This window comes from Schistocerca nitens, chromosome 9 (genome assembly GCF_023898315.1).
Source record: "Schistocerca nitens isolate TAMUIC-IGC-003100 chromosome 9, iqSchNite1.1, whole genome shotgun sequence".
NCBI lineage: Eukaryota > Metazoa > Arthropoda > Insecta > Orthoptera > Acrididae > Schistocerca > Schistocerca nitens.
In genome coordinates, this window is record NC_064622.1 from 452,935,884 (window position 1) to 452,963,341 (window position 27,458).

Below are 27,458 nucleotides of genomic sequence, written 5' to 3' on the forward strand. Positions count from 1 at the left end.
TCTCCTACCAGTGGACCGCTTCCACCTGACGCAGAAGACCTGTACTTTACCTTCCTAACTTCTCACCACCTCCCCCCCCCCCACCCCCCCATTCACAGGGACGTACTCCATACTGTGCGAGGGGGGGGGGGCTACGTGGCGTAGAGCGCCATAAATATCGATATTTGTTCAGTGTGTAAGTGTGCTATGTTTGAGGAGAGGGCTTTGGGCAGGATGTTGGACACTAACGGCAGTTAGCCTCCGGATTTGTATCTGTGTAGAAGCTTAAGTGTGAATAAATCTGTATCTGAGAGAATTCTAGTTGTTTACCTACAACTATTCCATATTCCCTCAAAGTAATGAATGACAGGGGTAGAGACAACCAGATTGGCAGTTGCAGTTTATGAGTGTAGAAATGGTCAGCTGTCACTGACATAATAACAATACTATAATATGCAGGATTATTCAAGAAGTTCTGGAAGCTATCAGTCTTCAATGGAAGTAAATGTAGACATTTAAGGCAATTAAACTAAAGTGCAGTACAGTGTAGTACATCACAGTTCAGTTTGTGTTCTATTCTCTGTTTTTGTTTTGATGTGCACTAACAGTGTTAAATATGTGCTGTTGCAATTACACATTTAATAAATAATATTATGAAAAGGATAGTTGGTACTTACCATATAGCAGAGATGCTGAGTCTCAGATAGGCACAACAAAAGGACCGCCAGAAAATGAGCTTTCAGCCAACAACACCTTCATTGGACATACAATATACACATACATACTCACACAAACACAACTCACACATATGACTACAGTCTCTGGTTGCTGAGGCCACAATAAATAAGTATGTAGAGCTGGGTGTTTATCATCATCTCCATCCAATTTCTGATGTCCAAAACAATAAAACATAGCATTGTATGACTACAATAACAATCAGTCACAGAATCAGGCAACTCTTACAAATACCTAATTATAACAGTCTGCAGTGATATGAAATAGAACAATCACATAGACTCATTCCTAGGTAAAGCATGTGAGAGATTTCAGTTATCTGATGAAATACTAGGGAAAAAAAGTTATTCTACAAAGTAGATAATTACAAAACACTTGTGCAACCATAGAAGACTGATAACAAAACATCCATGCAAGCCAACCTAGAATATCTCTCAAGCGTTCTGACAAAGCAAGCTGGGATCTCTTTACTTCCTCTCTTGTTTTTCAATCTGCCTTCTTAAGTTCATTTCATTTTCATTTTTGTCTAATTATCATTCACATACTTGAGTATAATGTGCATTTTTGTAAAAGGGAAATGTTGACCCTTAGTCTTAAAGAATATAGCAACAGATCTAATTTTGTGCTTAGTTTTGTGTATGACATCAATTTACTAATTTATTTTGGCTGTTCCTAGTTATATCTTTTGTTATGGAGTGAAATCAATAATTGTTTTGGGGCTTACATTTTATAAATTCTGTACTAATTTTAAACATTTAGGAGAAGAACTGCCAGTATCCTTAAAGTATTTATTTGGTTCCATTTGAAAACATATTAGCTAAGCCAACCCTTAAATAATTTCAAAGTAATTACCAATTTTATCAAAAGTATTGTTTGTATAACTATATCTGTTAATTTCATCAATTAAAAAAATAATTCAGCCTAACCCTTTTAGTAGAAGAAACCATTAAAGGAAAGGAATTTTTCTATGTATTCAGTTAACTGAATTAGTTATGTTTTAATTGTAATTTCTGTAAATTATACATCAAAGAATGTATAGTCTCAGTACATACTATTGTAAGGGTGTATGAAGGCCTGATTTTTAGACCTGAGTCAGTTAGTCCATGGCCGATTTTCAGAGGAAAAACCTGTATTAGTTAGATCAACAACAATGCATCAACTTAACGGTGAAGTTAGTGTAACGCAAATAGGCCATGTGCTAAAACAATAACAGTGTCTGTTCAATAGTGTCACACATACTGTATTATTCTGCAACAACTGTGTGGTTAGATTTTTACTGCTCATAGATGTTCAACAGTAAACTATTGTAGCAGTATGCTGATGTCTGCCTCCAACCTAGTAATGAGGCTCATCAAAGAACTGTGAAATGAAACTGTGCAACATCATTTACAGTAGTCAGTGTTGAACTTCCACCCTCCATTTCTCAGTCAGTATAACAATGCAGTATGTCAACACCGAGGACTATCAACAAAGAAATAAAGCTGGCAAATGTCTCATATGGTGCCCTTTTGGGTGAGGACTATTATATTTGGGCACAATAAATTAGGACTCATGAACTTTGAACAGTGAACTCAAGAACAGTTTACAATACAGTGATTCTAATGAAGGAGGTGCAACAGCCAATCAGCACTTGGGTTTCATGGCCACAGTACAACAGCAGTCAATCAGTGAGCGGGTTCTATGGAATTAGCCATTGAGTACAGGAGCAGCCAATCAGCATGCAGTTGGATGTAGCCAACTGGGATAAACAACATGCATCACTGAGAAAATTACAGCTCACAGTGACTGTGCAGACACTGAATGAAGCGGCAGCAGGAGACGAGTGAATAAAAGTAAGGTGATCTGTAGCAAAAGCCTTTTATATTAAATGATACATCATGAGTGGCCTTAATGAACAAGACAGTGGGATGGGGGATAATGGAAAACCAGAGTGTGATGTGATTGATAACAAAGCTGTAGGGGTTAAATTTTTAAATGAACAGAAAGACTTAAGGGGGTCTGATTCAGATGACAATAGTGGTTACAGAAAATTGGAAGTGATGTTAAGGCAAATTATGAGTAGTCTGAGTAATATAAGTATGACAGAAGACATTAGTAGGTTGGGAAATAGAATAAATAAAGTATTACATAATACTAATGAGAAATTAATATTAATGAGTAGTAAATGTGTAGAAGAGAGAGAGAAACTTAATGATGACTACAGTATGAGGGTAGAGGTTTCTGAGAAATTTTGTTCTGAAAGTAGGGTTAAACTTGGGAACCAAATCAATCAGATAAAATGATTTAGAAACGGAGTTAGAAACAAAGTGTGCAGTAGTGGTAGAGAAAAACCTGGTAAAAGTAATGAAAATGTAGATTCAAAACTGACAAATGGAGATAAACGTGGAAGTAGTACAAAATCTAAAACATAGAGAAAGTCACTGTGGGTCTAATTTTCACAGTAGTTGTAATGATAATAGCAATGATGAATCCAGTAGTGATGAGGATGAGGTACTTGAATTTATCATTGATAATAATGGCAATGTGTAAAATACAGAAAGAATAAAGGAGGATAATATTAGGCCTAATGAAGAGTTAGAGTTTAATGTGAGTGGTAATGTGGAAGAGGACCATGCTATCTGTCATATGACTGTGTCGGGTAATTGTTTAGGTAAGCAGAATGATAGTTTTTCCAGGGAAAAGATTAATGAGGATTTGTTATATGAAGAAGATCACATGGTAAGTAAAAGCAAAGTGTGGCACCCTGTAATAACAGAGAGTGTACAAGGTATACATGTCAAGTGTTTACTGGACAGTGGTAATGATTTGAATGGCATTTCACAGGCATTTTTTTAATCTATTAAGAACACAGAGGGTATAGTAGTGATGCATGTTCACAAAATAAAAGTTATTGGTACCACTGATAAGCTATCAAATAGTGTGAAATGAGAGATACTATTAACTGTGGAATTGGCAGGACAGATGTTGGAGAGTAATTTCTTGGTGATTCAAGATACCAGCATTGATGTAATATTTGGGACTAATTTCTTGTGCAAATATCAAGTAGGGGGTTCAACATTCGGTGTTGGATTCATTATGTGGTGATAATGCATACCCCAGCTGTCTGTCTCATTTTTCATTTCCTGAGGCAATCGAACTCTTCGCCTATACTATCTATAGCTTGTAAGTAAATCAGAGACATTCTATCTTCAACTTTCATGTGATTTTGTACACTAGGATACTTTGGTATAGGAATATTTTAGAAAAGGTTTCTCCAATCTTATCTGTATATATCATGTTGTGTTGGTGATAAGTAATGGAATCTCGAGAGAATGGGAAGAAAGGGAAAAAAAACAGCAGTGGTATTTGGTAAAAACCTATGAGGTACTGCATTTATTCTGGTTTTTTGAAACATGATGAAAGTACATTGGTATCATGGTTCAAGAATTTCTGTCAAAGAGGTAAGATAAACAGAAAATGAAAGGTGTCAGGATATGTGGAGCAGAAGGTGCAGATTATCATAATAATTAACATGTAAATTAATCACCTCATGTGTGAAATTAGTATAATTTAGTGCAGCAGCAGAGGCAATATGCAGTAAAAACCATCTTGGTCCTGAGTCAGTTAGTCCATGGCTGATTTTCAGACAAGAAATATGTACTGGTGAGGTCAACAACAATGCATCAACTTAACTGCAAAATAGGTCATGTGTTAAAACAATGACAGTGTTTGTTCAATAGCGTCAAACATATTGTATTACTCTGCAACAGCTGTGTGGTTAGGTTTTTACTGCTCATAGATGTTCAAAAGCAAACTATTGCAGCAGTATGCTGATGTTTGCCTGCAAACTACACTCCTGGAAATTGAAATAAGAACACCGTGAATTCATTGTCCCAGGAAGGGGAAACTTTATTGACACATTCCTGGGGTCACATACATCACATGATCACACTGACAGAACCACAGGCACATAGACACAGGCAACAGAGCATGCACAATGTCGGCACTAGTACAGTGTATATCCACCTTTCGCAGCAATGCAGGCTGCTATTCTCCCATGGAGACGATCGTAGAGATGCTGGATGTAGTCCTGTGGAATGGCTTGCAATGCCATTTCCACCTGGCGCCTCAGTTGGACCAGCGTTCGTGCTGGACGTGCAGACCGCGTGAGACGACGCTTCATCCAGTCCCAAACATGCTCAATGGTGGACAGATCCGGAGATCTTGCTGGCCAGGGTAGTTGACTTACACCTTCTAGAGCATGTTGGGTGGCACGGGATACATGCGGACGTGCATTGTCCTGTTGGAACAGCAAGTTCCCTTGCCGGTCTAGGAATGGTAGAACGATGTGTTCGATGACGGTTTGGATGTACCGTGCACTATTCAGTGTCCCCTCGACGATCACCAGTGGTGTACAGCCAGTGTAGGAGATCGCTCCCCACACCATGATGCCGGGTGTTGGCCCTGTGTGCCTCAGTCGTATGCAGTCCTGATTGTGGCGCTCACCTGCACGGCGCCAAACACGCATACGACCATCATTGGCACCAAGGCAGAAGCGACTCTCATCGCTGAAGACGACACGTCTCCATTCGTCCCTCCATTCACGCCTGTCGCGACACCACTGGAGGCGGGCTGCACGATGTTGGGGCGTGAGCGGCAGACGGCCTAACGGTGTGCGGGACCGTAGCCCAGCTTCATGGAGATGGTTGTGAATGGTCCTCGCCGATACCCCAGGAGCAACAGTGTCCCTAATTTGCTGGGAAGTGGCGGTGCGGTCCCCTACGGCACTGCGTAGGATCCTATGGTCTTGGCGTGCATCCGTGTGTCGCTGCGGTCCGGTCCCAGGTCGACGGGCACGTGCACCTTCCGCCGACCACTGGCGACAACATCGATGTACTGTGGAGACCTCACGCCCCACGTGTTGAGCAATTCGGCGGTACGTCCACACAGCCTCCCGCATGCCCACTATACGCCCTCGCTCAAAGTCCGTCAACTGCACATACGGTTCACGTCCACGCTGTCGCGGCATGCTACCAGTGTTAAAGACTGCGATGGAGCTCCGTATGCCACGGCAAACTGGCTGACACTGACGGTGGCGGTGCACAAATGCTGCGCAGCTAGCGCCATTTGACGGCCAACACCACGGTTCCTGGTGTGTCCGCTGTGCCGTGCGTGTGATCATTGCTTGTACAGCCCTCTCGCAGTGTCCGGAGCAAGTATGGTGGGTCTGACACACCGGTGTCAATGTGTTCTTTTTTCCATTTCCAGGAGTGTATTAATGTAGCTTATCAAAAGTTAACCAATAGTGAACTGGACATATTAACTGTGTAATATTGGGGGGTTGTGAACAGTGAAAGTAAAGAACTGTGAAATGCAACTGTGCAACTTCATTCATAGTAGTCAGTGTTGAACTTCCACCCTCCATTTTTCAGCCAGTACAACAATGCAGTACATCAACACCAAGGACTATCAACAAAGAAGTAAAGCAGGTGAATGTCAAAGAGATGGAAAAGTAATAAATATTGGAAGATAGTGGGCAGTGGCTGTGTTATAGAAAGAGTAATGGAGACAACGGTATTGTAAGAGAAACAGAGGGACCGAGTGGCAGCAGAACATAGTTTACAGTGCTAGGAAAAGAGTGAAGGATACAGTGCCAGTGATAGAGGAATAAAGAGAAGTGGGTGAGAGCCCACCATACAAGAACAACAGCGTATATTGAATGCCTACAAAGAACAGCAGCATAAATGGTCAGGGGCAGTGCCAGTGGGAGAGGAATAAAGGCCCACCATACAAGAACAACAGCTTATATTGCGTGCATACAAAGAACAGCAGCATAAATAGTCAGAGGCTTGTTTGACCCATGAGAGAGCGTTACACAGAAGCTGAAAATACTGAACTGGCAAATCCTTGACAATAGAAACAAACTATCCCACGAGAGCCTCCTTAATAAATATCAAGAACCAACTTTGTGATAAATCTAGGAACATATCTCCTGCCTATTACTCCTGTGTAGATTGCAGAAGACAAGATTAGAATAATTACAGAGATACAAAGGTGTTTAAACAATTATTATTCCTGCATTCCATATTTGAAGAAATGGGGAAAAGTTCTGAGAACTGATACAATGGGAAGCAATTTCTGACATGAACTTCACTGTAGTTTACAGGCCATGGATGTACCGAGTGATCAAAAAGTTAGTATGAATTTGAAAACTTAATAAACCCCGGAATAATGTACATAGAGAGGTAAAAATTGATACACATGCTCGGAATGACATGGGGTTTTATTAGAACCAAAAAAAAAAAAAAAAAAAAAGAAAGTATTGCTAGATAGATCTCTTGCGTGTGTCATTCAGTGATGATTGTGTGCTCAGTCACCACTTTGGTCATGCTTGGCCTCCCAGGTCCCCAGACCTCAGTCCGTGCAATTATTGACTTTGGGGTTACCAGAAGTCACAAGTATATTGTGATCGACCGACATCTCTAGGGATGCTGAAAGACAACATCCCATGCCAATGCCTCGCCATAACTCCAGACATGCTTTACAGTGCTGTTCACAACATTATTCCTCAACTACAGCTATTGTTGAGGAATGATGGTGGACATATTGAGCATTTCCTGTAAAGAACATCATCTTTGCTTTGTCTTACTTTGTTATGCTAATTATTGCTATTCTGATCAGATGAAGCACCATCTGTCGGACATTTTTTGATCATTTGTATTTTTTTGGTTCTAATAAAATACCATGTCACAACAAGCATGTGTGTCATTTTGTACCTCTCTATCTACATTATTCCGTGATGTATTCAGTTTTCAAATTTATACTGACTTTTTGATCACCCGGTAGATGGCAGACTGTGGATGTAAATGTAAATTTAGATGCCTCATACCCTCTTGGTGGAGACAAGGAAAATCATGGGGAAATGTGAAGATAATTTGTAATAAGTAACTAACAACAAGCTGTGACCATTGCTGGTCATCATTTAGCCACAGTGTATTCCTTCTAAACACTATGATGGATGGATATAACCTTCCTGGGAATATGCTGTTTCCCTATAACATATTGCAACTGGCTCTATCAAGAGGGCCTACATATGAACTTCACAATGAAGTCCCATCCCTACACCATTTTAATGTGTTATATTTTATTTGCTGTGAACAAGATGGCACTCTGATTCCACAAAGATTATCTGTAAAGAACTAAACTGTTTTGGAGGTGGCAGAAGTTTGTGTTGAGTCACACATTTTTCCTGAGCTATTGGGAGAGAAATATTAATTTTGTGGCAGTCGTTTATGCAAATGGACATACAAAATCAGGTGGTATCATCAGGTAAAGACACAACAAAAGAAGAGATGAGAACACAGTTGGTAGCCTTATGAGACCTTTTGCAGAGGCAAATTACAGACCTGTATTTAGCAATGTCAGACCACAGAAGTTCAGTGACCAGTCTGTGATCACAAAATTGGACTGCATGTGTTATAATGTGAAGACACAGATGAAGGTAGGTACACTACAGTTCCTACCTGACAAACAAGTACCATGGGATGCGATGTTGGAACTAGTATTCTAACAGAATGAGGTAACAGATGAATGCAGAAAATCTGCAGCAGTGGTGAATACACTAGATGCCAGAGTGGCTGCTATTAGTGTAGACGTAATACTCAAGGCACCAAGAAACAATACATGTTTGAAGAAAGCGCTAATTGAGTCTATGTGTAAACCATTGGATCAGCATATTCAGAAAGCATTACACTACAAGCAAATCAGGGATAGAACTCCATCTAAGTATCAGTGGCACTTGCATGGCACTGTAGGAAATGCAGGTTTAGCAAAAACAGCTGTGGTTACATGTGAGAAAGATGATAATACCACACTGATAATGCTAGCAGATGAAGTCTATGCAACATTAAACAACTCACTGACAGTGAGCACATGGTGGTTGCTGATGACTGTGAAGAACCAGAGGCAGCATTTATACAGAGAAGCCAACAGTCAGATGTAAATCAGTAGGTGTATGAACTACAAAAGAAGATCATGTCACTACAGAAACACATGTTTAGTCACTTTGAGTGACAGAAGAGCTCAACTAGGAACAAAAATGAGATGCACAGGAATTGTTTTCAACAGCAGGTCTGCTAGTACCATTAGCAATTTGATGTATCAAGATCACTAGAATGGCTGTGACTTTTCTCCTAGGTATGTGTTAGCTATCTATGTGCCGGACAGAAAAGTATAAAATATGATATCACAGATGCGTGTCCTACATAGGGAAGTACAGTTACTCAATAACTCGATTCAGTCAAGTCGACTGACAAAAGAAACAAATGAATAGCATGTGAGCTGACTGGCGTGGACAATGCAGGTGGCAATGTGGGTGGCCCCACAAGTGGGTCAGCCAATATCTCAGCTCACAAGGATGTTAACCCCGGACTGTTTTGTAGCAGTGAAAGCAGAATTTGAAGAATTACTGAAAAATGGCATGATACAAATGTGTGGCCTCAGTGTTGCATCTGGTGAAGAAAAACCATGGTACTTGGAGGCCTCGTGGTGATTATAGGGCACTTAATGTCAGGACAGTCTCAGATCAGTACCCAGTGCCAATATCAGAGACTTTACCAACATAGTGGTGGGGATGACAATATTCAGTGTGACTGACTGCAAGAAGGCTTACCACCAAATTCCAGTCTCAGATACTGACACTCAGACAACAGCAGTAACAGTGCCCTTCAGCTTATTCAGATACTTGAGACTGCCTCTTGGCTTAAAAATTGCAGCACAGATGTGGCAATGCATTATTGATGAGGTACTGCATGGATTAAAGTGTTGTTTTATGTACTTAGGTGACATTTTAGTATTTTAAAAATAAATAAGTCAGCATGAAGAACACATTGAGTCTGCAATTGAGTGCATAAAGAGATATAGAGTTGTAATCAGCATAAGCGAAATGTACACTCCAGCAGAAATTCAAGTATCATTTCTAGGTTAAGATGTACTAGCAGTCATGATACACTCTCTGAAGGACAAAACAGCCTTCTTAGAGAAAATATATCCTCCCACAAATAATCATTGACTTAGAAGGTTTCTCAGAGCAGTCAATTTCTACAGACAGCATTTACCAGGTACAGGCAAGATGCAAACACCATTAGCGGCTGATCTAGAAGGCAGAGCTACAACCAGCTGACATCTCCTGAAATGTCCACTGAGATTCAAAAAGCTTTTGAACAAATACAATCCACCCTGAGGAACATGATCCTGCTCACAAATCCAGTGTTATAGCTGTAGTTGAGGATGACAGTCAACAGGCAATTGGAGCAGCTCGCAGACAAAAAGTGGGTGGACTCTGGCAGCCCTCGGAGTTCTTTTTGTGCAAACGTAAAGCAGTGCCAATCAAATGGAGCACGTATGGCAGCGTAATACTTTTGCCAATACATAGAAGGCAGAGCATTTACAGTCTACACTGATTATGACCAGTTGGCAAGGACCCTGATGCATGACCCAAAACTTGAAAAATACAGGCATGATATCACTACAGGGCTGCAATTTAAACAAGTAGAAACATGGATTGAGGTTTGGTGTGATGTGTCACAAGGCATGCCCTGCCCATTTGTCCCCCCGAGGACTGTGAAAGTCATTCTTTAAAAATATTCATGGACTGGCCCACCTGAGTGTGAACTCTACAGTGAGGCTCTTGATGTACCAGTTTGTTTAGCTGAGCATGAAGAAAGATTGCTGTAGATGGGTACCAGACTAACAAAGTCGGGTGCACCATCCATAAATCTTTAAGAGATTTCTCACCAATGACAGACTGGTTTGTGCACATATGCCGGGTGATCAATAAGTCAGTATAAATTTGAAAACTGAATAAATCACGGAATGATGTAGATAGAGAGGTACAAATTGACCCACGTGCTTGGAATGACATGTGGTTTTATTAGAACCAAAAAATACAAAATTACAAAAAATGTCTGACAGATGGCCCTTCATCTGATCAGAATAGCAATAATTATCATAACAAAGTAAGACAAAGCAAAGCTGATGTTCTTTACAGGAAATGCTCAATATATCCACCATCATTCCTCAACAGTAGCTGTAGTCGAGGAATAATGTTGTGAGCAGCACTGTAAAGCTTGTCTGGAGTTATGGTGAGGCATTGGCGTCGGATGTTGTCTTTCAGCATCCCTAGAGATGTTGGTCGATCACGATACACTTGTGACTTCAGGTAACCCCAAAGCCAATAATCACACGGACTGAGGTCTGGGGACCCGTGAGGCCAAGCATGACGAAGGTGGCGGCTGACCAATATGGGGTGGAGCACCATCCTGCATAAACATTGTACCTTCCAGCAGGTGTTTATCAGCCAGGCTGGGGATGATGCGATTCTGTAACATATCGGTCTACCTCTCACCCGTCACAGTAGCAGTTACAAAACCAGAATCACGCATTTCCTCAAAGAAATAAGGCCCGACTATGGTAGATTTGGTAAATCCAACCCATACCGAGACTTTCTCGTCATGCAATGGAATTCCCATGACAGTTCTAGGATTTTCGGTAGCCCAAATTCTGCAGTTGTGGGCGTTTACAGACCCTCGGAGTGTGAAATGAGCTTCGTCGGTCCACAATACATTACTCAACCAATCGTCATCTTCCACCATCTTTTGAAACGCCCACACTGCAAATGCCCTCTGCTTCACTAAATCACCAGGTAACAGTTCATGATGCCGATGGATTTTGTACGGATAGCATCAGAGGGTATGCCTGAGTGCCAACCAAAGTGTAGTGTATGGAATGCCAGTGCGACTTGCGACTGCATGAGCGCTGACTTCCCCGTGCATAGATGAACCAGCTACAGTCTCCATTTCTTCCTGAACTGTCTCAGCAGCATTACGCCTTGTGCTCGGTCAGCCTCTATGGGGTCTATCATGTAAACAACCCGTGGCTTTGAACTTCGAAATCATTCTCGCCACAGCTGCATTTGTCAACGGACCTTTACCCATTCGAATCCCCTTCCTATGATGATGGGATCATAATGCTGAACTAGCACATTCCCCATTCTGATAATACAGCCTCACTAAAATCACCTTTTCAGGTAACGTCAACATGCTGTGACTCCTGGCGCATCTGCATGTCTCTCTCATTACAGCTCCTTTTATACACAATTGTCATGCACAGTCACTGATGCTTTGCTGTCCAGCGCCATCTGTCAGACATTTTGTGAACTTTTTTTTGTTCTAATAAAACCCCATGTTATTCCAAGCGTGTGTGTCAATTTTTACCTCTCTATCTACATTATTCCATGGTTTATTAAGTTTTCAAATTTATAATGACTTTTTGATCACCCAGTACTTGGGCATCATGAGACCACCACCACCATCAGAAGGTTTTTGTTATCTCCTGACAGTAGTAGACCGATATACAAGATGGGCCGAAGCAGTGCCACTAACAGACACATCAGCAGAGACAGTAGCATGACTCTATCTGCCCTCATGGATAGCAAGATTCGGTTGCCCTTTGCTCATGACTACAGACTAGGGATTCCAGTTTGAGTCGATATTATTCTCAGAGCTGTCCACACTATGTCAATTCTGACATCATCACTCAACTGCTGACCACCCACACAGTAATGGAATGGTCAAGTATGGCACCAGACAGACTCCTCAGCCTTGCCAGTGGTGCTACCAGGATTGCAAATTTCTTACAAACCAGATTTAGCAGAATCTATGGTGGGAATAGTCTACCAAGAGACCTTGCAGCTACCAGCAGCATTTTTCATGGCACAAGAAAAGTTGACAACCCTGGAATTGCTGCATGTCTTACAACTGTAGTGATTCAAGAATTTCTGTGTAAATTCTAGAACCAGTCAGCCGTCTACCATCTCAAACATACTTTAAGTCGTCAAAATGTTAGAACATGGTGACCCGTTTGAAAGGACCAAAAGAACACGAATTTTCAGTCAAAAATGAGAAAAGAAGCTGTTGTGTGTTGCCATAGCAACCAAACATAATACGACAACAAATTTACTCTGAGACATTGGAATATGTTCAAGAATCTAATGGAGCAAAATTTGAACAAAAAATTGTGAAGACTTAAAAATTCACAACAATAAAACAGCAAAGAAGATTTCGACATATTTTTCTAAGAAAAAATATGCATAGAATGCTTCAACCAAGAAGATCTAGTGCGGAGAGTACACAGCTCTCACACAAATCATGGGGACACAGACCTGGAAACCAATGTACATCTGATGCCGCTGGCACCAGCTGCTGTTCACTGGTGCTGACCTACCTCCACATCCGTTCACTTACACTACCAGAATTCTACGTGAGGTGAGCGTGAAACAAAACCATCATTACCTTAGTATGAACTGCTACAAGATACTGTTGAGTGAACTTCATTTGTGTAGTTACCATATTTAAAGATAGTTTTAAATGCTTACAAGAGATAAATCATACAACAGTACGGAAAATATATAACAGATTGGAGAAACTCAAGACACAGGTATGGCCATAATAATTAGCAAAGAAGTGCAGATTGGGCATTCCTCCAGGGACCTCAAATGGTGAAGGAGACGATTTAACACCAAACATCCTCCGGCATCTCACTCAAGTACCTGAGAGGTAGGGAACCTGGGGAAGGGAGCTGGAAAGGGTTTCCTGTCTTTAGGGCTATCTTCTTTCTCTTTTTTGATCCTAGTAACCAAACAGCCTCAAAAGCAAACCCCGTAATTCTGAAGTGTGAAGAATGCGAGAACTACTTCCTAAGATGCATCATTTTTTTAAGATTTTGCAGCAAGTTAATGGCAAAGTTAATGCTCTTCCGCCCCACACACGCAACACTCGAGCAGGTTTGTGGGATAAAAATCGCGTCTCCCCGGCGGGGAATCGAACCCGGTATCCCGCGTGACAGGCGGGGATAATAACCACTATACTACCGAGGACGGGATGCAGGCAGCTGTCTGTGTGGGAGACACTTGTTGCAAGTAGCTGTAAACGGTCTACACTAAGTTCGGCGACTGATAGTGCAATAATTAAAAATCTAGTGTGCCTCCCCGGCGGGGAATCGAACCCCGGTCTCCCGCGTGACAGGCGGGGATACTAACCACTATACTACCGAGGAAGACGCAACTAGCGCCTATAATGCACATTAATCTTGCTGACATAGCTGATACATCTGAAATGTAGCTTCCTGATGCTGTCAGAGACAGCTGCTACGAAATAAAAGTATGCCCCAGTTGAGGCTCGAACTCACAACCCCGGCATTGCTCACGGCTACTGCCTTATAAGTACCGTGCGCTAACCAATTGCGCCACTGGGGCTACAGCGAAACGCTCTCAGTTAGCCATATTCGCTTTGCTGCAAACCAGTGGTGGCTACAAAAACATATGATCGCCACCTGCGGCCATACTGCTTCGTGCTATTCGTGTTTGATATGCTACGCTTACATGCACATCAACCGCCTCTCGTCATCGAAAAAATGCAGAAAAACGCGCGCCTTGCCTCGTGCTACCTGTCGAACAGCGAGCGCAGATGTGTGGCAAGCTCCAAGCTCTACAGGCGCACCGCGACCACGCAGCTGGACGAGTGGTGCCTTCCTTGGGAGCTTGATGAGCCCTGGAGAACACGTTTCTTAGCGAATTGCACTTGTCTCGTAGAAAGAAATGCTGCCACTGGCTCTGTGGCGCAACGGATAACGCGTCTGACTACGGATCGGAAGATTCCAGGTTCGAATCCTGGCAGGGTCGGCATTTTGTTAGTTGCCAACGCGTAGCTGGGCAGTGGATTTCGTATGTCGCCGCATCGGGGAGTGCTTTGTTACTCCTGTGCATCTCGCAGCTGCATGTCGAGGCGATCGTGGTAAATATCACTGCCTGCAAGCGTCAGTCGAGCAAAGTCGAGTCAAATCAAGCTGAGAGCTGTAGGAGATGATGCGCAATTAAATACAGGCGTGTGAAATTGGCGCAGACAACACTTTCCAAGTGTGGCACGTCACGTGGCGAAGAGCCAGGGCAACCCCAGCGAGCAGAGTGGCGCAGTGGAAGCGTGCTGGGCCTATAACCCAGAGGTCCGTGGATCTAAACCACGCTTTGCTAAAATTATTTCTTTTCCTGATTGTGTCGAGCTCGATTATTATGCCTGGAGAGTTGGCTGGGGGCATTGATTCAGCCTCAAAAGCAAACCCCGTAATTCTGAAGTGTGAAGAATGCGAGAACTACTTCCTAAGATGCATCATTTTTTAAGATTTTGCAGCAAGTTAATGGCAAAGTTAATGCTCTTCCGCCCCACACGCGCAACACTCGAGCAGGTTTGTGAGATAAAAATCGCGTCTCCCCGACGGGGAATCGAACCCCGGTCTCCCGCGTGGATACTAACCACTATACTACCGAGGATGCGATGGAGGCAGATGGCTGTCTGGGAGACACTTGTTGCAAGTAGCTGTAAACGGTCTACACTAAGTTCAGCGAGTGATAGTGCAATAATTAAAAATCTAGTGCGCCTCCCCAGCGGGGAATCGAACCCCGGTCTCCCGCGTGACAGGCGGGGGATACTAACCACTACACTACCGAGGCAGACGCAACTAGCGCATGTAATGCACATTAATCTTGCTGACATAGCTGATACATCTGAAATGTAGCCTCCTGATGCTGTCAGAGACAGCTGCTACGAAATAAAAGTATGCCCCAGGTGAGGCTCGAACTCACAACCCCGGCATTGCTCACGGCTACTGCCTTATAAGTACCGTGCGCTAACCAATTGCGCCACTTTTTTTTTTTTACTTTTTTTTTTAGGTTCCACCGAGATTCGAACTCGGATCGCTGGATTCAGAGCCCAGAGTGCTAACCGTTACACCATTTATATATATATATATATATATATATATATATATATATATATATATATATATTTGTTTTTTTGAGTGATAACCGCTACACCATTCTTTTTTAATTTTTTTTGCTCCAATTTTTTTTTTTTTTTTTTTTTTTTTTTTTTTTTTTTTTTTTTTTTTCCCCCACTTGAGCGCTAGGCAGCCGGCGGCAAGGTGGGCAGGGGTCGCAATCCTGAGGCCTGGCCACGATGTCACCGCCATACCCCGCACCCATTTGCATCGTTTTGTGATGTGAATTTAGAGTTCTATATTTATTATTATATTTTGTTTAAATTGTAATGTGGCGTCATGTGTGTTCCATTGTTTTTATACATATAAACTGAATGTTAAAAAGAAATCCATGTCTGGTCTTAGGATTACGCAGCACACTATGAAATCCAGCACAGCAGATACTCAAAGTTGGTCTTCGCGTAGAAATAATTTTCCCAGTTTCCATGTCGTTGCTAAGTATTGTGCATTCTGTTTCCCGATGGGTGAGTGTGGATTGCTGCTTCTCAAAACCCTGAGCATGCCATGCGTTGGAAAATGCGCGCTGGTAACGTGGTGACACCACAGAGCAGGGACATGCCAAACAACCATTTCCCGTATTGTAAAGCCTCTTGATAGGAGGAATAGAAGCTGCTGGAAACTCCTGGGTCGTACTAAATCTTCGTGCAGCTTTGATGATAGACAATGCGAAATGAAAGTAAACAAATGAGGAGCCTCTTCTTGGTGTCGCCCTGCGGAACCAAAAGTAAAGTGCTGTCATTTGAAAATGAAAAGGAAATCCAAAAAACAATTAAATGTTCGAGGCCGAGTGCACTGTGCACTCAGTACCGTCGTTTGACCCATGATGCAAATCACCCACAGCTGATGGTGCGGAGCAGACCATAGCCATGGAAACAATAACAATATAACAAAGTAGTGAAAAAAAAATCCCTCCAATCGATCTGTAAACTTAAATTCTTCCATCACTTAAAGCAATAGTGCGAAAATTTTGAAACTGGTCTTGATACTGTCGCAATTTCTTAATCGCATAGTACTCGTCGATGAGGTACATCTGATAATCGTGGAGCGTTGGCGTTGTATGGACGAGCATGTAATAGACGAACTGGCCCATGAGCCAGACATAACTATTATTCTTAGATTGAGGATAAAGCTGCCAGTCTGGTTGGAGCGCGTCATGAAGTTGAATGGAAGAATCCGACGTCCTATTAATGACAGCGAGTTTCTTTCGTGTCCACTGCCATATTTGTGTTTGATCCCGGCAGTGGAAGAGATGCGGCAGCGTTTCCACTAAGTTACACTTCTCACAAAACGGGGTGGGCCGCAGCTTAATTTTGTGCAATTTCTCTCCAGTGGGAATCACCTCATTGACAGCGTCATACCAAACAGATCGAACTCTGGAGCGAAGGAGCGGATAACTAATGTTCTTCCATACATTTCTCCAGTTTTTGCCTAAATATTTCTTCTCAATTGGGTTATCCAGCTGCCGTTTAGTAAGAGCACGATAGGTCGCCGCCGTGTTGAACGGATGCGGGTTGTCCTGAACATAGCTGAGCTCCACATAATACCGCCGGATATAGCCAAGCTCAGGATGAATGTGTCCCACAGGCGTTGGCGCAGACATATCCTTTGGACGTAAGGTGTTGAAAAGCCGTTCCGTGAGACTATTTGGGTTACTGTGTAGTATGCGGGAAGTACGAGTTAAAAAAGTCGCCACACATTGGGATTCAACGTCTTTGACGCCTAAGCCACCTCGGGAACGAAGTAACGAGGTAGCTTTAAAGGAAACTTTAAAGATGTTCCCTCGCCAGACATACCAGCAAGCAAGTGCTAAAATTTTTTTCGCAATGGCTGTCGGGATTGGTAAAATAGCGGCAGTGTGATAGAGCTTACTGAAAACGTAACTATTAATAAACTGTGCCCTCTGCATCCGGTCTAAAGACCGCATGTTATGTTCTTTGATCACCGCACGTAAGATGGTAAGCTTGCGTTCCCAATTCACGTGGAGCATGGTCTGGGGGTTCGGTGATATAACCAGGCCGAGATGCCACAGGTCTTCGGTCTTGTCCAACCAAGAAATATCGATGGAGTGGTGGTTGCGACCTAACGGCATGATTTTGGACTTTCGCTCATTAAGTCTAGCGCCACAAGCGACAGAGTACTGATGGACAATCCGACGAACTGACCCCAGCTCTTCGGTGTTAGTAATAAGCACACTGATATCGTCGGCATAGGCGTGGCAGACCGTTTTTGTGTTTAACGTTTGCAACCCGTGTAAGGTTACGTAAAACTTTTTAAGAAGTGGCTCTATAGCGATCGAGAATAGCGTCATAGAAAGGGGGCACCCTTGTCGCACTGCCTGTCGTATGGGCACGGGGGCGGTTAACTGGCCGTTAACCTTCACGCGTGAAGACGTTCCGCAGATACATTTCTGAATAAGCTGCCGAAAACGCTGGTTGAATCCCATCTGACTCATTGTGCGCAATAAAAAGCCGTGATGAACTCTATCAAACGCCTTATCAAAGTCGAGAAACAATAACGCCAAATCAGTGTTGGTAATCCAAGTTAAATAAGTCAGGTCGCGATATTCACACAGGGCATTTAACATCGATCGACCACTGACTGCACTCGTCTGATAAGGGCCAAGTACTTTGCCAAGAAGTACTTTAAGCCTGGTGTTTATAATCCTAGTCAAGATCTTAAAATCGGAGTTAAGCAACGTAATTGGCCGAAAGTCATTTAACATAGTCGGATTGGATGTTTTAGGAACCAGGACAACCATTCCTTCCGTGAACTGCGGGGGGAAGGCAGCATGCGATAACAGTTCGTTATACATGGCAATCAATTCGTCGCCGATCACATCCCAGAACCGTGAATAAAATTCGACCGGCAAGCCGTCTAAGCCGGCGGCTTTGTTCTTGGCAGCGCACGCAAGGATGGACTTAACTTCAGAGTTTGTGACATTGGCCAAGAGAGCAGCGTTATCATCCTGATCGACCGTGGAGGCGATGTCGTTTAAAAACTCGTCCCCCGCCGATAGATCGGTATCTGACTCGGAATAATGTTGTCGAAAATAATTGAAAACATGCGTCTTGATAGCACCCTGCTCATTGTACAGATTCCCGCCAGCATCCTTCAGATGAGCAATAATTTTTTGTTTACCACGTTTGGCTTCCCGTATGAGATGGAATAACGATGCGGACTCGTGGGCGACGTCATCAGAAGAGCGCGATCGTACCCGATTGCCAACAAGTGTTTCACGAACTAAAGCAGTAATTTTTGCTTTGATACGCTTGATGCGGAGCAGGTTGTCGGACAAAGCAGAGGGATCGCTGTACAGCTGGCGTAAACCGAGGAAATAAAATTCGAGAGACCGTTTCCTCCAATAAGCCCTGGTCCTGGCAAACTGGCAAATACATTTCTTAATCCGCGGCTTAACAAACTCCGTCCACCAAAGAACGCGCTCCCTATACCGAGCTTGCCTCTGGAGGCACTGCTGCCAGGTGTCAACGAGGCAACGCCGTAAGTCCGCGTCATCTAGCAGCAAGACATTCAGCTGCCACGGGCCGCGTCCCAAAAAGGTGTTCTGACGCACATGCCGAATCGTGATATGGTATGCGGAATGGTCACTAAAACTGAGCGGCCAAAGTTCACAATCACGAATGGTATGTAAAAGATCTTGAGAAACATAAAACCTATCCAGACGGCTAGAAGAAGCAGCGCTCACGTACGTATATCCCATCGTGTGTGGTCGAAGGTGACACCAACTATCTTGTAAATGCAGTCCATCGGTTAACGTTAGTAGCTCGGGACAAAAATTAAAATTCGGACTTTGATCTTCTTTGCGTAAAACGCAGTTGAAATCCCCACCCAGGATGATCTCCAGACGCACGTTTGTCAATAAGGGCACAACTTCAACCCTAAAAAAATCACTTCTGTCCCTTCTGCCAGCGGACCCTGTCGGGGCGTACACGTTCAGGAGAAGTAAATCGTGTAAGTGGGCGGCAATGCCGCGTCCCGTGTCTAAAATCGCTGTAGGTCGGTAAGCGATGCCAGCTTTGAATAAAATCGCAGTGCCCGCCTCAGTGCCAAGATTTAATATGGCATCATATCCAGGTATTTCTCCAACCTTGGGTGACACAACTTCTTGGAAAAAAACTATATCTATATCGGCGGCATATAGATAGTCGGTCAAGCATTTAAGTTTGACATCGGATGCGATCCTATTTAAATTAACTGTGGCAAGTTTATAATCTTGCATGGTGGGGATAGAAAGGGTCCGGTTTATTCACTTTCGTCTGCCCAAGACTTCTCGGCTGGCGTATGCTGATGGCCAGTATCCATCAGCTCAGGACGCGGACGGTCGACATGCATCTCCATATCGGCCTCCCCCACGTGGCGCGCGACGGAACCCATTTCATCTGTGCCGCCGCGTTCACTGCCGTCTTTTCGGATCTGCTTTATAGTGCGCTGCAATTTCTTTTCCAGAGTGCGGATCTCCTCCTCACTCTGCTTTTGTGCCGACCGCTTAGATTTCCCAGTTCTTGGGGTAGGTGCGTCGGCGTCAGAAACGGACTTCCTCAGATAGGTCACTGCCGAGAGGGAGGGGTGTGGGGGGCGCAACGTCAGGGGGGCAAGAAACGCGGGACCTGTCGCCACCATCCGACAACTGTTTCAGCTCGACGGACGTAGTTGGAGTAGGGACGGGAGTCGGTCCTGCATGGTCGGCACGAAGGCCGACAGTCGGGGAAACCTGCAGGTGTGCAGCGTGGCTGTTGATATCGGGGACATCACTACGAACGGGACATTCGGGGGTTGCCGCAGAGTTATTTACAATGACCGCACCAGCGTCTGGGGTCACCGCAGCCGGTTGGTGGAGCGTCGGGTGTATCGTAGGCGACTCCATCAATGTCTGCGCGTAAGACAACCGATCGCCATCGTGCCCATCGAGAGGTGTAAGACGATGTTGCATTCCTCGGCGACCCGCCCGGACACGGGGACAAGCAGATTTTAAATGGTCGGTAGAACCACAAATTACGCAAGTTCGCGGTTGTCCTTCGTACATCACCAGCGCTCGAAAACCCTGCACCAAAATGTTGGACGGGATGTGCTTCGTCAAATCAATTTTCGCATTCCGAACGCCGTTATCAACATTGAAATGTTTGTAACCCCTCCATTGCTCGGCATGAATTTGCAACACATTACCGTAGGGAGACAAAGCTTGCCGAATTCTATCGAAGCTAACTTCGAAAGGCAGATTAAATATACGGACGGTTCGGAGACCTAGTCCAGCATGACTAACGGATACTTTACAAATTTCGCCTTTAGAATTCACAAAATCCGCTGTGCCTGCCGTGAGGGCCATAATACGAGCGCAAGGATCGTCACTAATCAATTTTACATAAACAGCGTTCGCAAGAAAATCATACGAAAACCCAAGAACTTCCTCATCTCGCAGACCTAATCGATCATAAAACCAGTCAATGAGTTCGTGAACCTGTGGTCGTACATATCCATACGGAAATCCAAATCGTAGCGTGTAACGTCTCAACTCATCTTCCATCACTTTCTTGAAGCAGTACTTACAGTACCTACAGCTGCGTGCGCCCTTAAGCACAGGCGAAGCGACCACTACCGCACGTCTGCACACGGCCGCGGCCGCGGCGGAACTGGCCACTGGGGCTACAGCAAAACGCTCTCAGTTAGCCATATTCGCTTTGCTGCAAACCAGTGGTGGCTACAAAAACATATGATCGCCACCTGCGGCCATACTGCGACTTTGGCACCTAAGTACGAATGCTTCGTGCTATTCGTGTTTGATATGCTACGCTTACATGCACATCAACCGCCTCTCGTCGTCGAGAAAATGCAGAAAAACGCGCGCCTTGCCTCGTGCTACCTGTCGAACAGCGAGCGCAGATGTGTGGCAAGCTCCAAGCTCTGCAGGCGCACCGCGACCACGCAGCTGGACGAGTGGTGCCTTCCTTGGGAGCTTGATGAGCCCTGGAGAACACGTTTCTTAGCGAATTGCACTTGTCTCGTAGCGAGAAATGCTGCCACTGGCCCTGTGGCGCAACGGATAACGCGTCTGACTACGGATCAGAAGATTCCAGGTTCGAATCCTGGCAGGGTCGGCATTTTGTTAGTTGCCAACGCGTAGCTGGGCAGTGGATTTCGTATGTCGCCGCATCGTGCAGTGCTTTGTTACTCCTGTGCATCTCGCAGCTGCATGTCGAGGCGATCGTGGTAAATATCGCTGCGTGCAAGCGTCAGCGTAGCGTCAGTCGAGCAAAGTCGAGACAAGTCAAGCTGAGAGCTGTAGGAGATGTTACGCAATCAAATGTAGGCGTGTGAAAGCGACGCAGACAACACTGCCCAAGTGTCCCAAGTGATGTGACGAAGAGCCAGTATACACCCACACAGCAGAGTGGCGCAGTGGAAGCGTGCTGGGCCCATAACCCAGAGGTCCGTGGATCGAAACCACGCTCTGCTAAAATTATTTCTTTTCCTGATTGTGTCGAGCACGATTATTACGCCTAGAGAGTCGGCTGGGGGCATTGATTCAGCCTCAAAAGCAAACCCCGTAATTCTGAAGTGTGAAGAATGCGAGAACAGAGCTGTAGGAGATGTTACGCAATCAAATGTAGGCGTGTGAAAGCGACGCAGACAACACTGCCCAAGTGTCCCAAGTGATGTGACGAAGAGCCAGTATACACCCACACAGCAGAGTGGCGCAGTGGAAGCGTGCTGGGCCCATAACCCAGAGGTCCGTGGATCGAAACCACGCTCTGCTAAAATTATTTCTTTTCCTGATTGTGTCGAGCACGATTATTACGCCTAGAGAGTCGGCTGGGGGCATTGATTCAGCCTCAAAAGCAAACCCCGTAATTCTGAAGTGTGAAGAATGCGAGAACTACTTCCTATGATGCATCATTTTTTAAGATTTTGCAGCAAGTTAATGGCAAAGTTAATGCTCTTCCGCCCCACACGCGCAACACTCGAGCAGGTTTGTGAGATAAAAATCGCGTCTCCCCGGCGGGGAATCGAACCCCGGTCTCCCGCGTGACAGGCGGGGATACTAACCACTATACTACCGAGGACGGGATGCAGGCAGCTGTCTGTGTGGGAGACACTTGTTGCAAGTAGCTGTAAACGGTCTACACTAAGTTCGGCGACTGATAGTGCAATAATTAAAAATCTAGTGTGCCTCCCCGGCGGGGAATCGAACCCCGGTCTCCCGCGTGACAGGCGGGGATACTAACCACTATACTACCGAGGAAGACGCAACTAGCGCCTATAATGCACATTAATCTTGCTGACATAGCTGATACATCTGAAATGTAGCCTCCCGATGCTGTCAGAGACAGCTGCTACGAAATAAAAGTATGCCCCAGGTGAGGCTCGAACTCACAACCCCGGCATTGCTCACGGCTACTGCCTTATAAGTACCGTGCGCTAACCAATTGCGCCACTGGGGCTACAGCGAAACGCTCTCAGTTAGCCATATTCGCTTTGCTGCAAACCAGTGGTGGCTACAAAAACATATGATCGCCACCTGCGGCCATACTGCGACTTTGGCACCTAAGTACGAATGCTTCGTGCTATTCGTGTTTGATATGCTACGCTTACATGCACATCAACCGCCTCTCGTCATCGAAAAAATGCAGAAAAACGCGCGCCTTGCCTCGTGCTACCTGTCGAACAGCGAGCGCAGATGTGTGGCAAGCTCCAAGCTCTGCAGGCGCACCGCGACCACGCAGCTGGACGAGTGGTGCCTTCCTTGGGAGCTTGATGAGCCCTGGAGAACACGTTTCTTAGCGAATTGCACTTGTCTCGTAGCGAGAAATGCTGCCACTGGCCCTGTGGCGCAACGGATAACGCGTCTGACTACGGATCAGAAGATTCCAGGTTCGAATCCTGGCAGGGTCGGCATTTTGTTAGTTGCCAACGCGTAGCTGGGCAGTGGATTTCGTATGTCGCCGCATCGTGCAGTGCTTTGTTACTCCTGTGCATCTCGCAGCTGCATGTCGAGGCGATCGTGGTAAATATCGCTGCGTGCAAGCGTCAGCGTAGCGTCAGTCGAGCAAAGTCGAGACAAGTCAAGCTGAGAGCTGTAGGAGATGTTACGCAATCAAATGTAGGCGTGTGAAAGCGACGCAGACAACACTGCCCAAGTGTCCCAAGTGATGTGACGAAGAGCCAGTATACACCCACACAGCAGAGTGGCGCAGTGGAAGCGTGCTGGGCCCATAACCCAGAGGTCCGTGGATCGAAACCACGCTCTGCTAAAATTATTTCTTTTCCTGATTGTGTCGAGCACGATTATTACGCCTAGAGAGTCGGCTGGGGGCATTGATTCAGCCTCAAAAGCAAACCCCGTAATTCTGAAGTGTGAAGAATGCGAGAACTACTTCCTATGATGCATCATTTTTTAAGATTTTGCAGCAAGTTAATGGCAAAGTTAATGCTCTTCCGCCCCACACGCGCAACTCTCGAGCAGGTTTGTGAGATAAAAATCGCGTCTCCCCGGCGGGGAATCGAACCCCGGTCTCCCGCGTGACAGGCGGGGATACTAACCACTATACTACCGAGGACGGGATGCAGGCAGCTGTCTGTGTGGGAGACACTTGTTGCAAGTAGCTGTAAACGGTCTACACTAAGTTCGGCGACTGATAGTGCAATAATTAAAAATCTAGTGTGCCTCCCCGGCGGGGAATCGAACCCCGGTCTCCCGCGTGACAGGCGGGGATACTAACCACTATACTACCGAGGAAGACGCAACTAGCGCCTATAATGCACATTAATCTTGCTGACATAGCTGATACATCTGAAATGTAGCCTCCCGATGCTGTCAGAGACAGCTGCTACGAAATAAAAGTATGCCCCAGGTGAGGCTCGAACTCACAACCCCGGCATTGCTCACGGCTACTGCCTTATAAGTACCGTGCGCTAACCAATTGCGCCACTGGGGCTACAGCGAAACGCTCTCAGTTAGCCATATTCGCTTTGCTGCAAACCAGTGGTGGCTACAAAAACATATGATCGCCACCTGCGGCCATACTGCGACTTTGGCACCTAAGTACGAATGCTTCGTGCTATTCGTGTTTGATATGCTACGCTTACATGCACATCAACCGCCTCTCGTCATCGAAAAAATGCAGAAAAACGCGCGCCTTGCCTCGTGCTACCTGTCGAACAGCGAGCGCAGATGTGTGGCAAGCTCCAAGCTCTGCAGGCGCACCGCGACCACGCAGCTGGACGAGTGGTGCCTTCCTTGGGAGCTTGATGAGCCCTGGAGAACACGTTTCTTAGCGAATTGCACTTGTCTCGTAGCGAGAAATGCTGCCACTGGCCCTGTGGCGCAACGGATAACGCGTCTGACTACGGATCAGAAGATTCCAGGTTCGAATCCTGGCAGGGTCGGCATTTTGTTAGTTGCCAACGCGTAGCTGGGCAGTGGATTTCGTATGTCGCCGCATCGTGCAGTGCTTTGTTACTCCTGTGCATCTCGCAGCTGCATGTCGAGGCGATCGTGGTAAATATCGCTGCGTGCAAGCGTCAGCGTAGCGTCAGTCGAGCAAAGTCGAGACAAGTCAAGCTGAGAGCTGTAGGAGATGTTACGCAATCAAATGTAGGCGTGTGAAAGCGACGCAGACAACACTGCCCAAGTGTCCCAAGTGATGTGACGAAGAGCCAGTATACACCCACACAGCAGAGTGGCGCAGTGGAAGCGTGCTGGGCCCATAACCCAGAGGTCCGTGGATCGAAACCACGCTCTGCTAAAATTATTTCTTTTCCTGATTGTGTCGAGCACGATTATTACGCCTAGAGAGTCGGCTGGGGGCATTGATTCAGCCTCAAAAGCAAACCCCGTAATTCTGAAGTGTGAAGAATGCGAGAACAGAGCTGTAGGAGATGTTACGCAATCAAATGTAGGCGTGTGAAAGCGACGCAGACAACACTGCCCAAGTGTCCCAAGTGATGTGACGAAGAGCCAGTATACACCCACACAGCAGAGTGGCGCAGTGGAAGCGTGCTGGGCCCATAACCCAGAGGTCCGTGGATCGAAACCACGCTCTGCTAAAATTATTTCTTTTCCTGATTGTGTCGAGCACGATTATTACGCCTAGAGAGTCGGCTGGGGGCATTGATTCAGCCTCAAAAGCAAACCCCGTAATTCTGAAGTGTGAAGAATGCGAGAACTACTTCCTATGATGTATCATTTTTTAAGATTTTGCAGCAAGTTAATGGCAAAGTTAATGCTCTTCCGCCCCACACGCGCAACACTCGAGCAGGTTTGTGAGATAAAAATCGCGTCTCCCCGGCGGGGAATCGAACCCCGGTCTCCCGCGTGACAGGCGGGGATACTAACCACTATACTACCGAGGACGGGATGCAGGCAGCTGTCTGTGTGGGAGACACTTGTTGCAAGTAGCTGTAAACGGTCTACACTAAGTTCGGCGACTGATAGTGCAATAATTAAAAATCTAGTGTGCCTCCCCGGCGGGGAATCGAACCCCGGTCTCCCGCGTGACAGGCGGGGATACTAACCACTATACTACCGAGGAAGACGCAACTAGCGCCTATAATGCACATTAATCTTGCTGACATAGCTGATACATCTGAAATGTAGCCTCCCGATGCTGTCAGAGACAGCTGCTACGAAATAAAAGTATGCCCCAGGTGAGGCTCGAACTCACAACCCCGGCATTGCTCACGGCTACTGCCTTATAAGTACCGTGCGCTAACCAATTGCGCCACTGGGGCTACAGCGAAACGCTCTCAGTTAGCCATATTCGCTTTGCTGCAAACCAGTGGTGGCTACAAAAACATATGATCGCCACCTGCGGCCATACTGCGACTTTGGCACCTAAGTACGAATGCTTCGTGCTATTCGTGTTTGATATGCTACGCTTACATGCACATCAACCGCCTCTCGTCATCGAAAAAATGCAGAAAAACGCGCGCCTTGCCTCGTGCTACCTGTCGAACAGCGAGCGCAGATGTGTGGCAAGCTCCAAGCTCTGCAGGCGCACCGCGACCACGCAGCTGGACGAGTGGTGCCTTCCTTGGGAGCTTGATGAGCCCTGGAGAACACGTTTCTTAGCGAATTGCACTTGTCTCGTAGCGAGAAATGCTGCCACTGGCCCTGTGGCGCAACGGATAACGCGTCTGACTACGGATCAGAAGATTCCAGGTTCGAATCCTGGCAGGGTCGGCATTTTGTTAGTTGCCAACGCGTAGCTGGGCAGTGGATTTCGTATGTCGCCGCATCGTGCAGTGCTTTGTTACTCCTGTGCATCTCGCAGCTGCATGTCGAGGCGATCGTGGTAAATATCGCTGCGTGCAAGCGTCAGCGTAGCGTCAGTCGAGCAAAGTCGAGACAAGTCAAGCTGAGAGCTGTAGGAGATGTTACGCAATCAAATGTAGGCGTGTGAAAGCGACGCAGACAACACTGCCCAAGTGTCCCAAGTGATGTGACGAAGAGCCAGTATACACCCACACAGCAGAGTGGCGCAGTGGAAGCGTGCTGGGCCCATAACCCAGAGGTCCGTGGATCGAAACCACGCTCTGCTAAAATTATTTCTTTTCCTGATTGTGTCGAGCACGATTATTACGCCTAGAGAGTCGGCTGGGGGCATTGATTCAGCCTCAAAAGCAAACCCCGTAATTCTGAAGTGTGAAGAATGCGAGAACTACTTCCTATGATGTATCATTTTTTAAGATTTTGCAGCAAGTTAATGGCAAAGTTAATGCTCTTCCGCCCCACACGCGCAACACTCGAGCAGGTTTGTGAGATAAAAATCGCGTCTCCCCGGCGGGGAATCGAACCCCGGTCTCCCGCGTGACAGGCGGGGATACTAACCACTATACTACCGAGGACGGGATGCAGGCAGCTG

General features: G+C 45.6%; 23 non-coding genes across 23 annotated transcripts; 11 read left to right on the top strand and 12 right to left on the bottom strand.

Moving 5' to 3' along the window:
• Positions 1-13,734: 13,734 nt before the first annotated feature.
• On the bottom strand, positions 13,735-13,806 carry Trnad-guc (transfer RNA aspartic acid (anticodon GUC)). Its single transcript has one exon. It is a non-coding gene; the product is annotated as a tRNA-Asp (tRNA).
• A 107-nt stretch (positions 13,807-13,913) lies between these two features.
• Trnai-uau (transfer RNA isoleucine (anticodon UAU)) lies at positions 13,914-14,005 on the bottom strand. The gene is given in 2 exon segments: positions 13,914-13,949; positions 13,968-14,005. It is a non-coding gene; the product is annotated as a tRNA-Ile (tRNA).
• Positions 14,006-14,358: 353 nt separating this feature from the next.
• Trnar-acg (transfer RNA arginine (anticodon ACG)) lies at positions 14,359-14,431 on the top strand. The gene has a single exon. It is a non-coding gene; the product is annotated as a tRNA-Arg (tRNA).
• Positions 14,432-21,619: 7,188 nt separating this feature from the next.
• Positions 21,620-21,692, top strand: Trnar-acg (transfer RNA arginine (anticodon ACG)). The gene has a single exon. It is a non-coding gene; the product is annotated as a tRNA-Arg (tRNA).
• Positions 21,693-21,979: 287 nt separating this feature from the next.
• Positions 21,980-22,051, top strand: Trnam-cau (transfer RNA methionine (anticodon CAU)). The gene has a single exon. It is a non-coding gene; the product is annotated as a tRNA-Met (tRNA).
• A 229-nt stretch (positions 22,052-22,280) lies between these two features.
• Positions 22,281-22,352, top strand: Trnam-cau (transfer RNA methionine (anticodon CAU)). The gene has a single exon. It is a non-coding gene; the product is annotated as a tRNA-Met (tRNA).
• Positions 22,353-22,586: 234 nt separating this feature from the next.
• Trnad-guc (transfer RNA aspartic acid (anticodon GUC)) lies at positions 22,587-22,658 on the bottom strand. The gene has a single exon. It is a non-coding gene; the product is annotated as a tRNA-Asp (tRNA).
• A 107-nt stretch (positions 22,659-22,765) lies between these two features.
• Trnad-guc (transfer RNA aspartic acid (anticodon GUC)) lies at positions 22,766-22,837 on the bottom strand. The gene has a single exon. It is a non-coding gene; the product is annotated as a tRNA-Asp (tRNA).
• A 107-nt stretch (positions 22,838-22,944) lies between these two features.
• On the bottom strand, positions 22,945-23,036 carry Trnai-uau (transfer RNA isoleucine (anticodon UAU)). The gene is given in 2 exon segments: positions 22,945-22,980; positions 22,999-23,036. It is a non-coding gene; the product is annotated as a tRNA-Ile (tRNA).
• Positions 23,037-23,414: 378 nt separating this feature from the next.
• Trnar-acg (transfer RNA arginine (anticodon ACG)) lies at positions 23,415-23,487 on the top strand. Its single transcript has one exon. It is a non-coding gene; the product is annotated as a tRNA-Arg (tRNA).
• Positions 23,488-23,774: 287 nt separating this feature from the next.
• Positions 23,775-23,846, top strand: Trnam-cau (transfer RNA methionine (anticodon CAU)). Its single transcript has one exon. It is a non-coding gene; the product is annotated as a tRNA-Met (tRNA).
• Positions 23,847-24,080: 234 nt separating this feature from the next.
• On the bottom strand, positions 24,081-24,152 carry Trnad-guc (transfer RNA aspartic acid (anticodon GUC)). The gene has a single exon. It is a non-coding gene; the product is annotated as a tRNA-Asp (tRNA).
• Positions 24,153-24,259: 107 nt separating this feature from the next.
• On the bottom strand, positions 24,260-24,331 carry Trnad-guc (transfer RNA aspartic acid (anticodon GUC)). Its single transcript has one exon. It is a non-coding gene; the product is annotated as a tRNA-Asp (tRNA).
• A 107-nt stretch (positions 24,332-24,438) lies between these two features.
• Positions 24,439-24,530, bottom strand: Trnai-uau (transfer RNA isoleucine (anticodon UAU)). The gene is given in 2 exon segments: positions 24,439-24,474; positions 24,493-24,530. It is a non-coding gene; the product is annotated as a tRNA-Ile (tRNA).
• Positions 24,531-24,908: 378 nt separating this feature from the next.
• Trnar-acg (transfer RNA arginine (anticodon ACG)) lies at positions 24,909-24,981 on the top strand. The gene has a single exon. It is a non-coding gene; the product is annotated as a tRNA-Arg (tRNA).
• A 287-nt stretch (positions 24,982-25,268) lies between these two features.
• Positions 25,269-25,340, top strand: Trnam-cau (transfer RNA methionine (anticodon CAU)). The gene has a single exon. It is a non-coding gene; the product is annotated as a tRNA-Met (tRNA).
• Positions 25,341-25,569: 229 nt separating this feature from the next.
• Trnam-cau (transfer RNA methionine (anticodon CAU)) lies at positions 25,570-25,641 on the top strand. The gene has a single exon. It is a non-coding gene; the product is annotated as a tRNA-Met (tRNA).
• Positions 25,642-25,875: 234 nt separating this feature from the next.
• Positions 25,876-25,947, bottom strand: Trnad-guc (transfer RNA aspartic acid (anticodon GUC)). The gene has a single exon. It is a non-coding gene; the product is annotated as a tRNA-Asp (tRNA).
• A 107-nt stretch (positions 25,948-26,054) lies between these two features.
• On the bottom strand, positions 26,055-26,126 carry Trnad-guc (transfer RNA aspartic acid (anticodon GUC)). Its single transcript has one exon. It is a non-coding gene; the product is annotated as a tRNA-Asp (tRNA).
• A 107-nt stretch (positions 26,127-26,233) lies between these two features.
• On the bottom strand, positions 26,234-26,325 carry Trnai-uau (transfer RNA isoleucine (anticodon UAU)). Its single transcript is given in 2 exon segments — positions 26,234-26,269; positions 26,288-26,325. It is a non-coding gene; the product is annotated as a tRNA-Ile (tRNA).
• A 378-nt stretch (positions 26,326-26,703) lies between these two features.
• Trnar-acg (transfer RNA arginine (anticodon ACG)) lies at positions 26,704-26,776 on the top strand. The gene has a single exon. It is a non-coding gene; the product is annotated as a tRNA-Arg (tRNA).
• Positions 26,777-27,063: 287 nt separating this feature from the next.
• Trnam-cau (transfer RNA methionine (anticodon CAU)) lies at positions 27,064-27,135 on the top strand. The gene has a single exon. It is a non-coding gene; the product is annotated as a tRNA-Met (tRNA).
• Positions 27,136-27,369: 234 nt separating this feature from the next.
• On the bottom strand, positions 27,370-27,441 carry Trnad-guc (transfer RNA aspartic acid (anticodon GUC)). Its single transcript has one exon. It is a non-coding gene; the product is annotated as a tRNA-Asp (tRNA).
• Between the last annotated feature and the right edge of the window lie 17 nt (positions 27,442-27,458).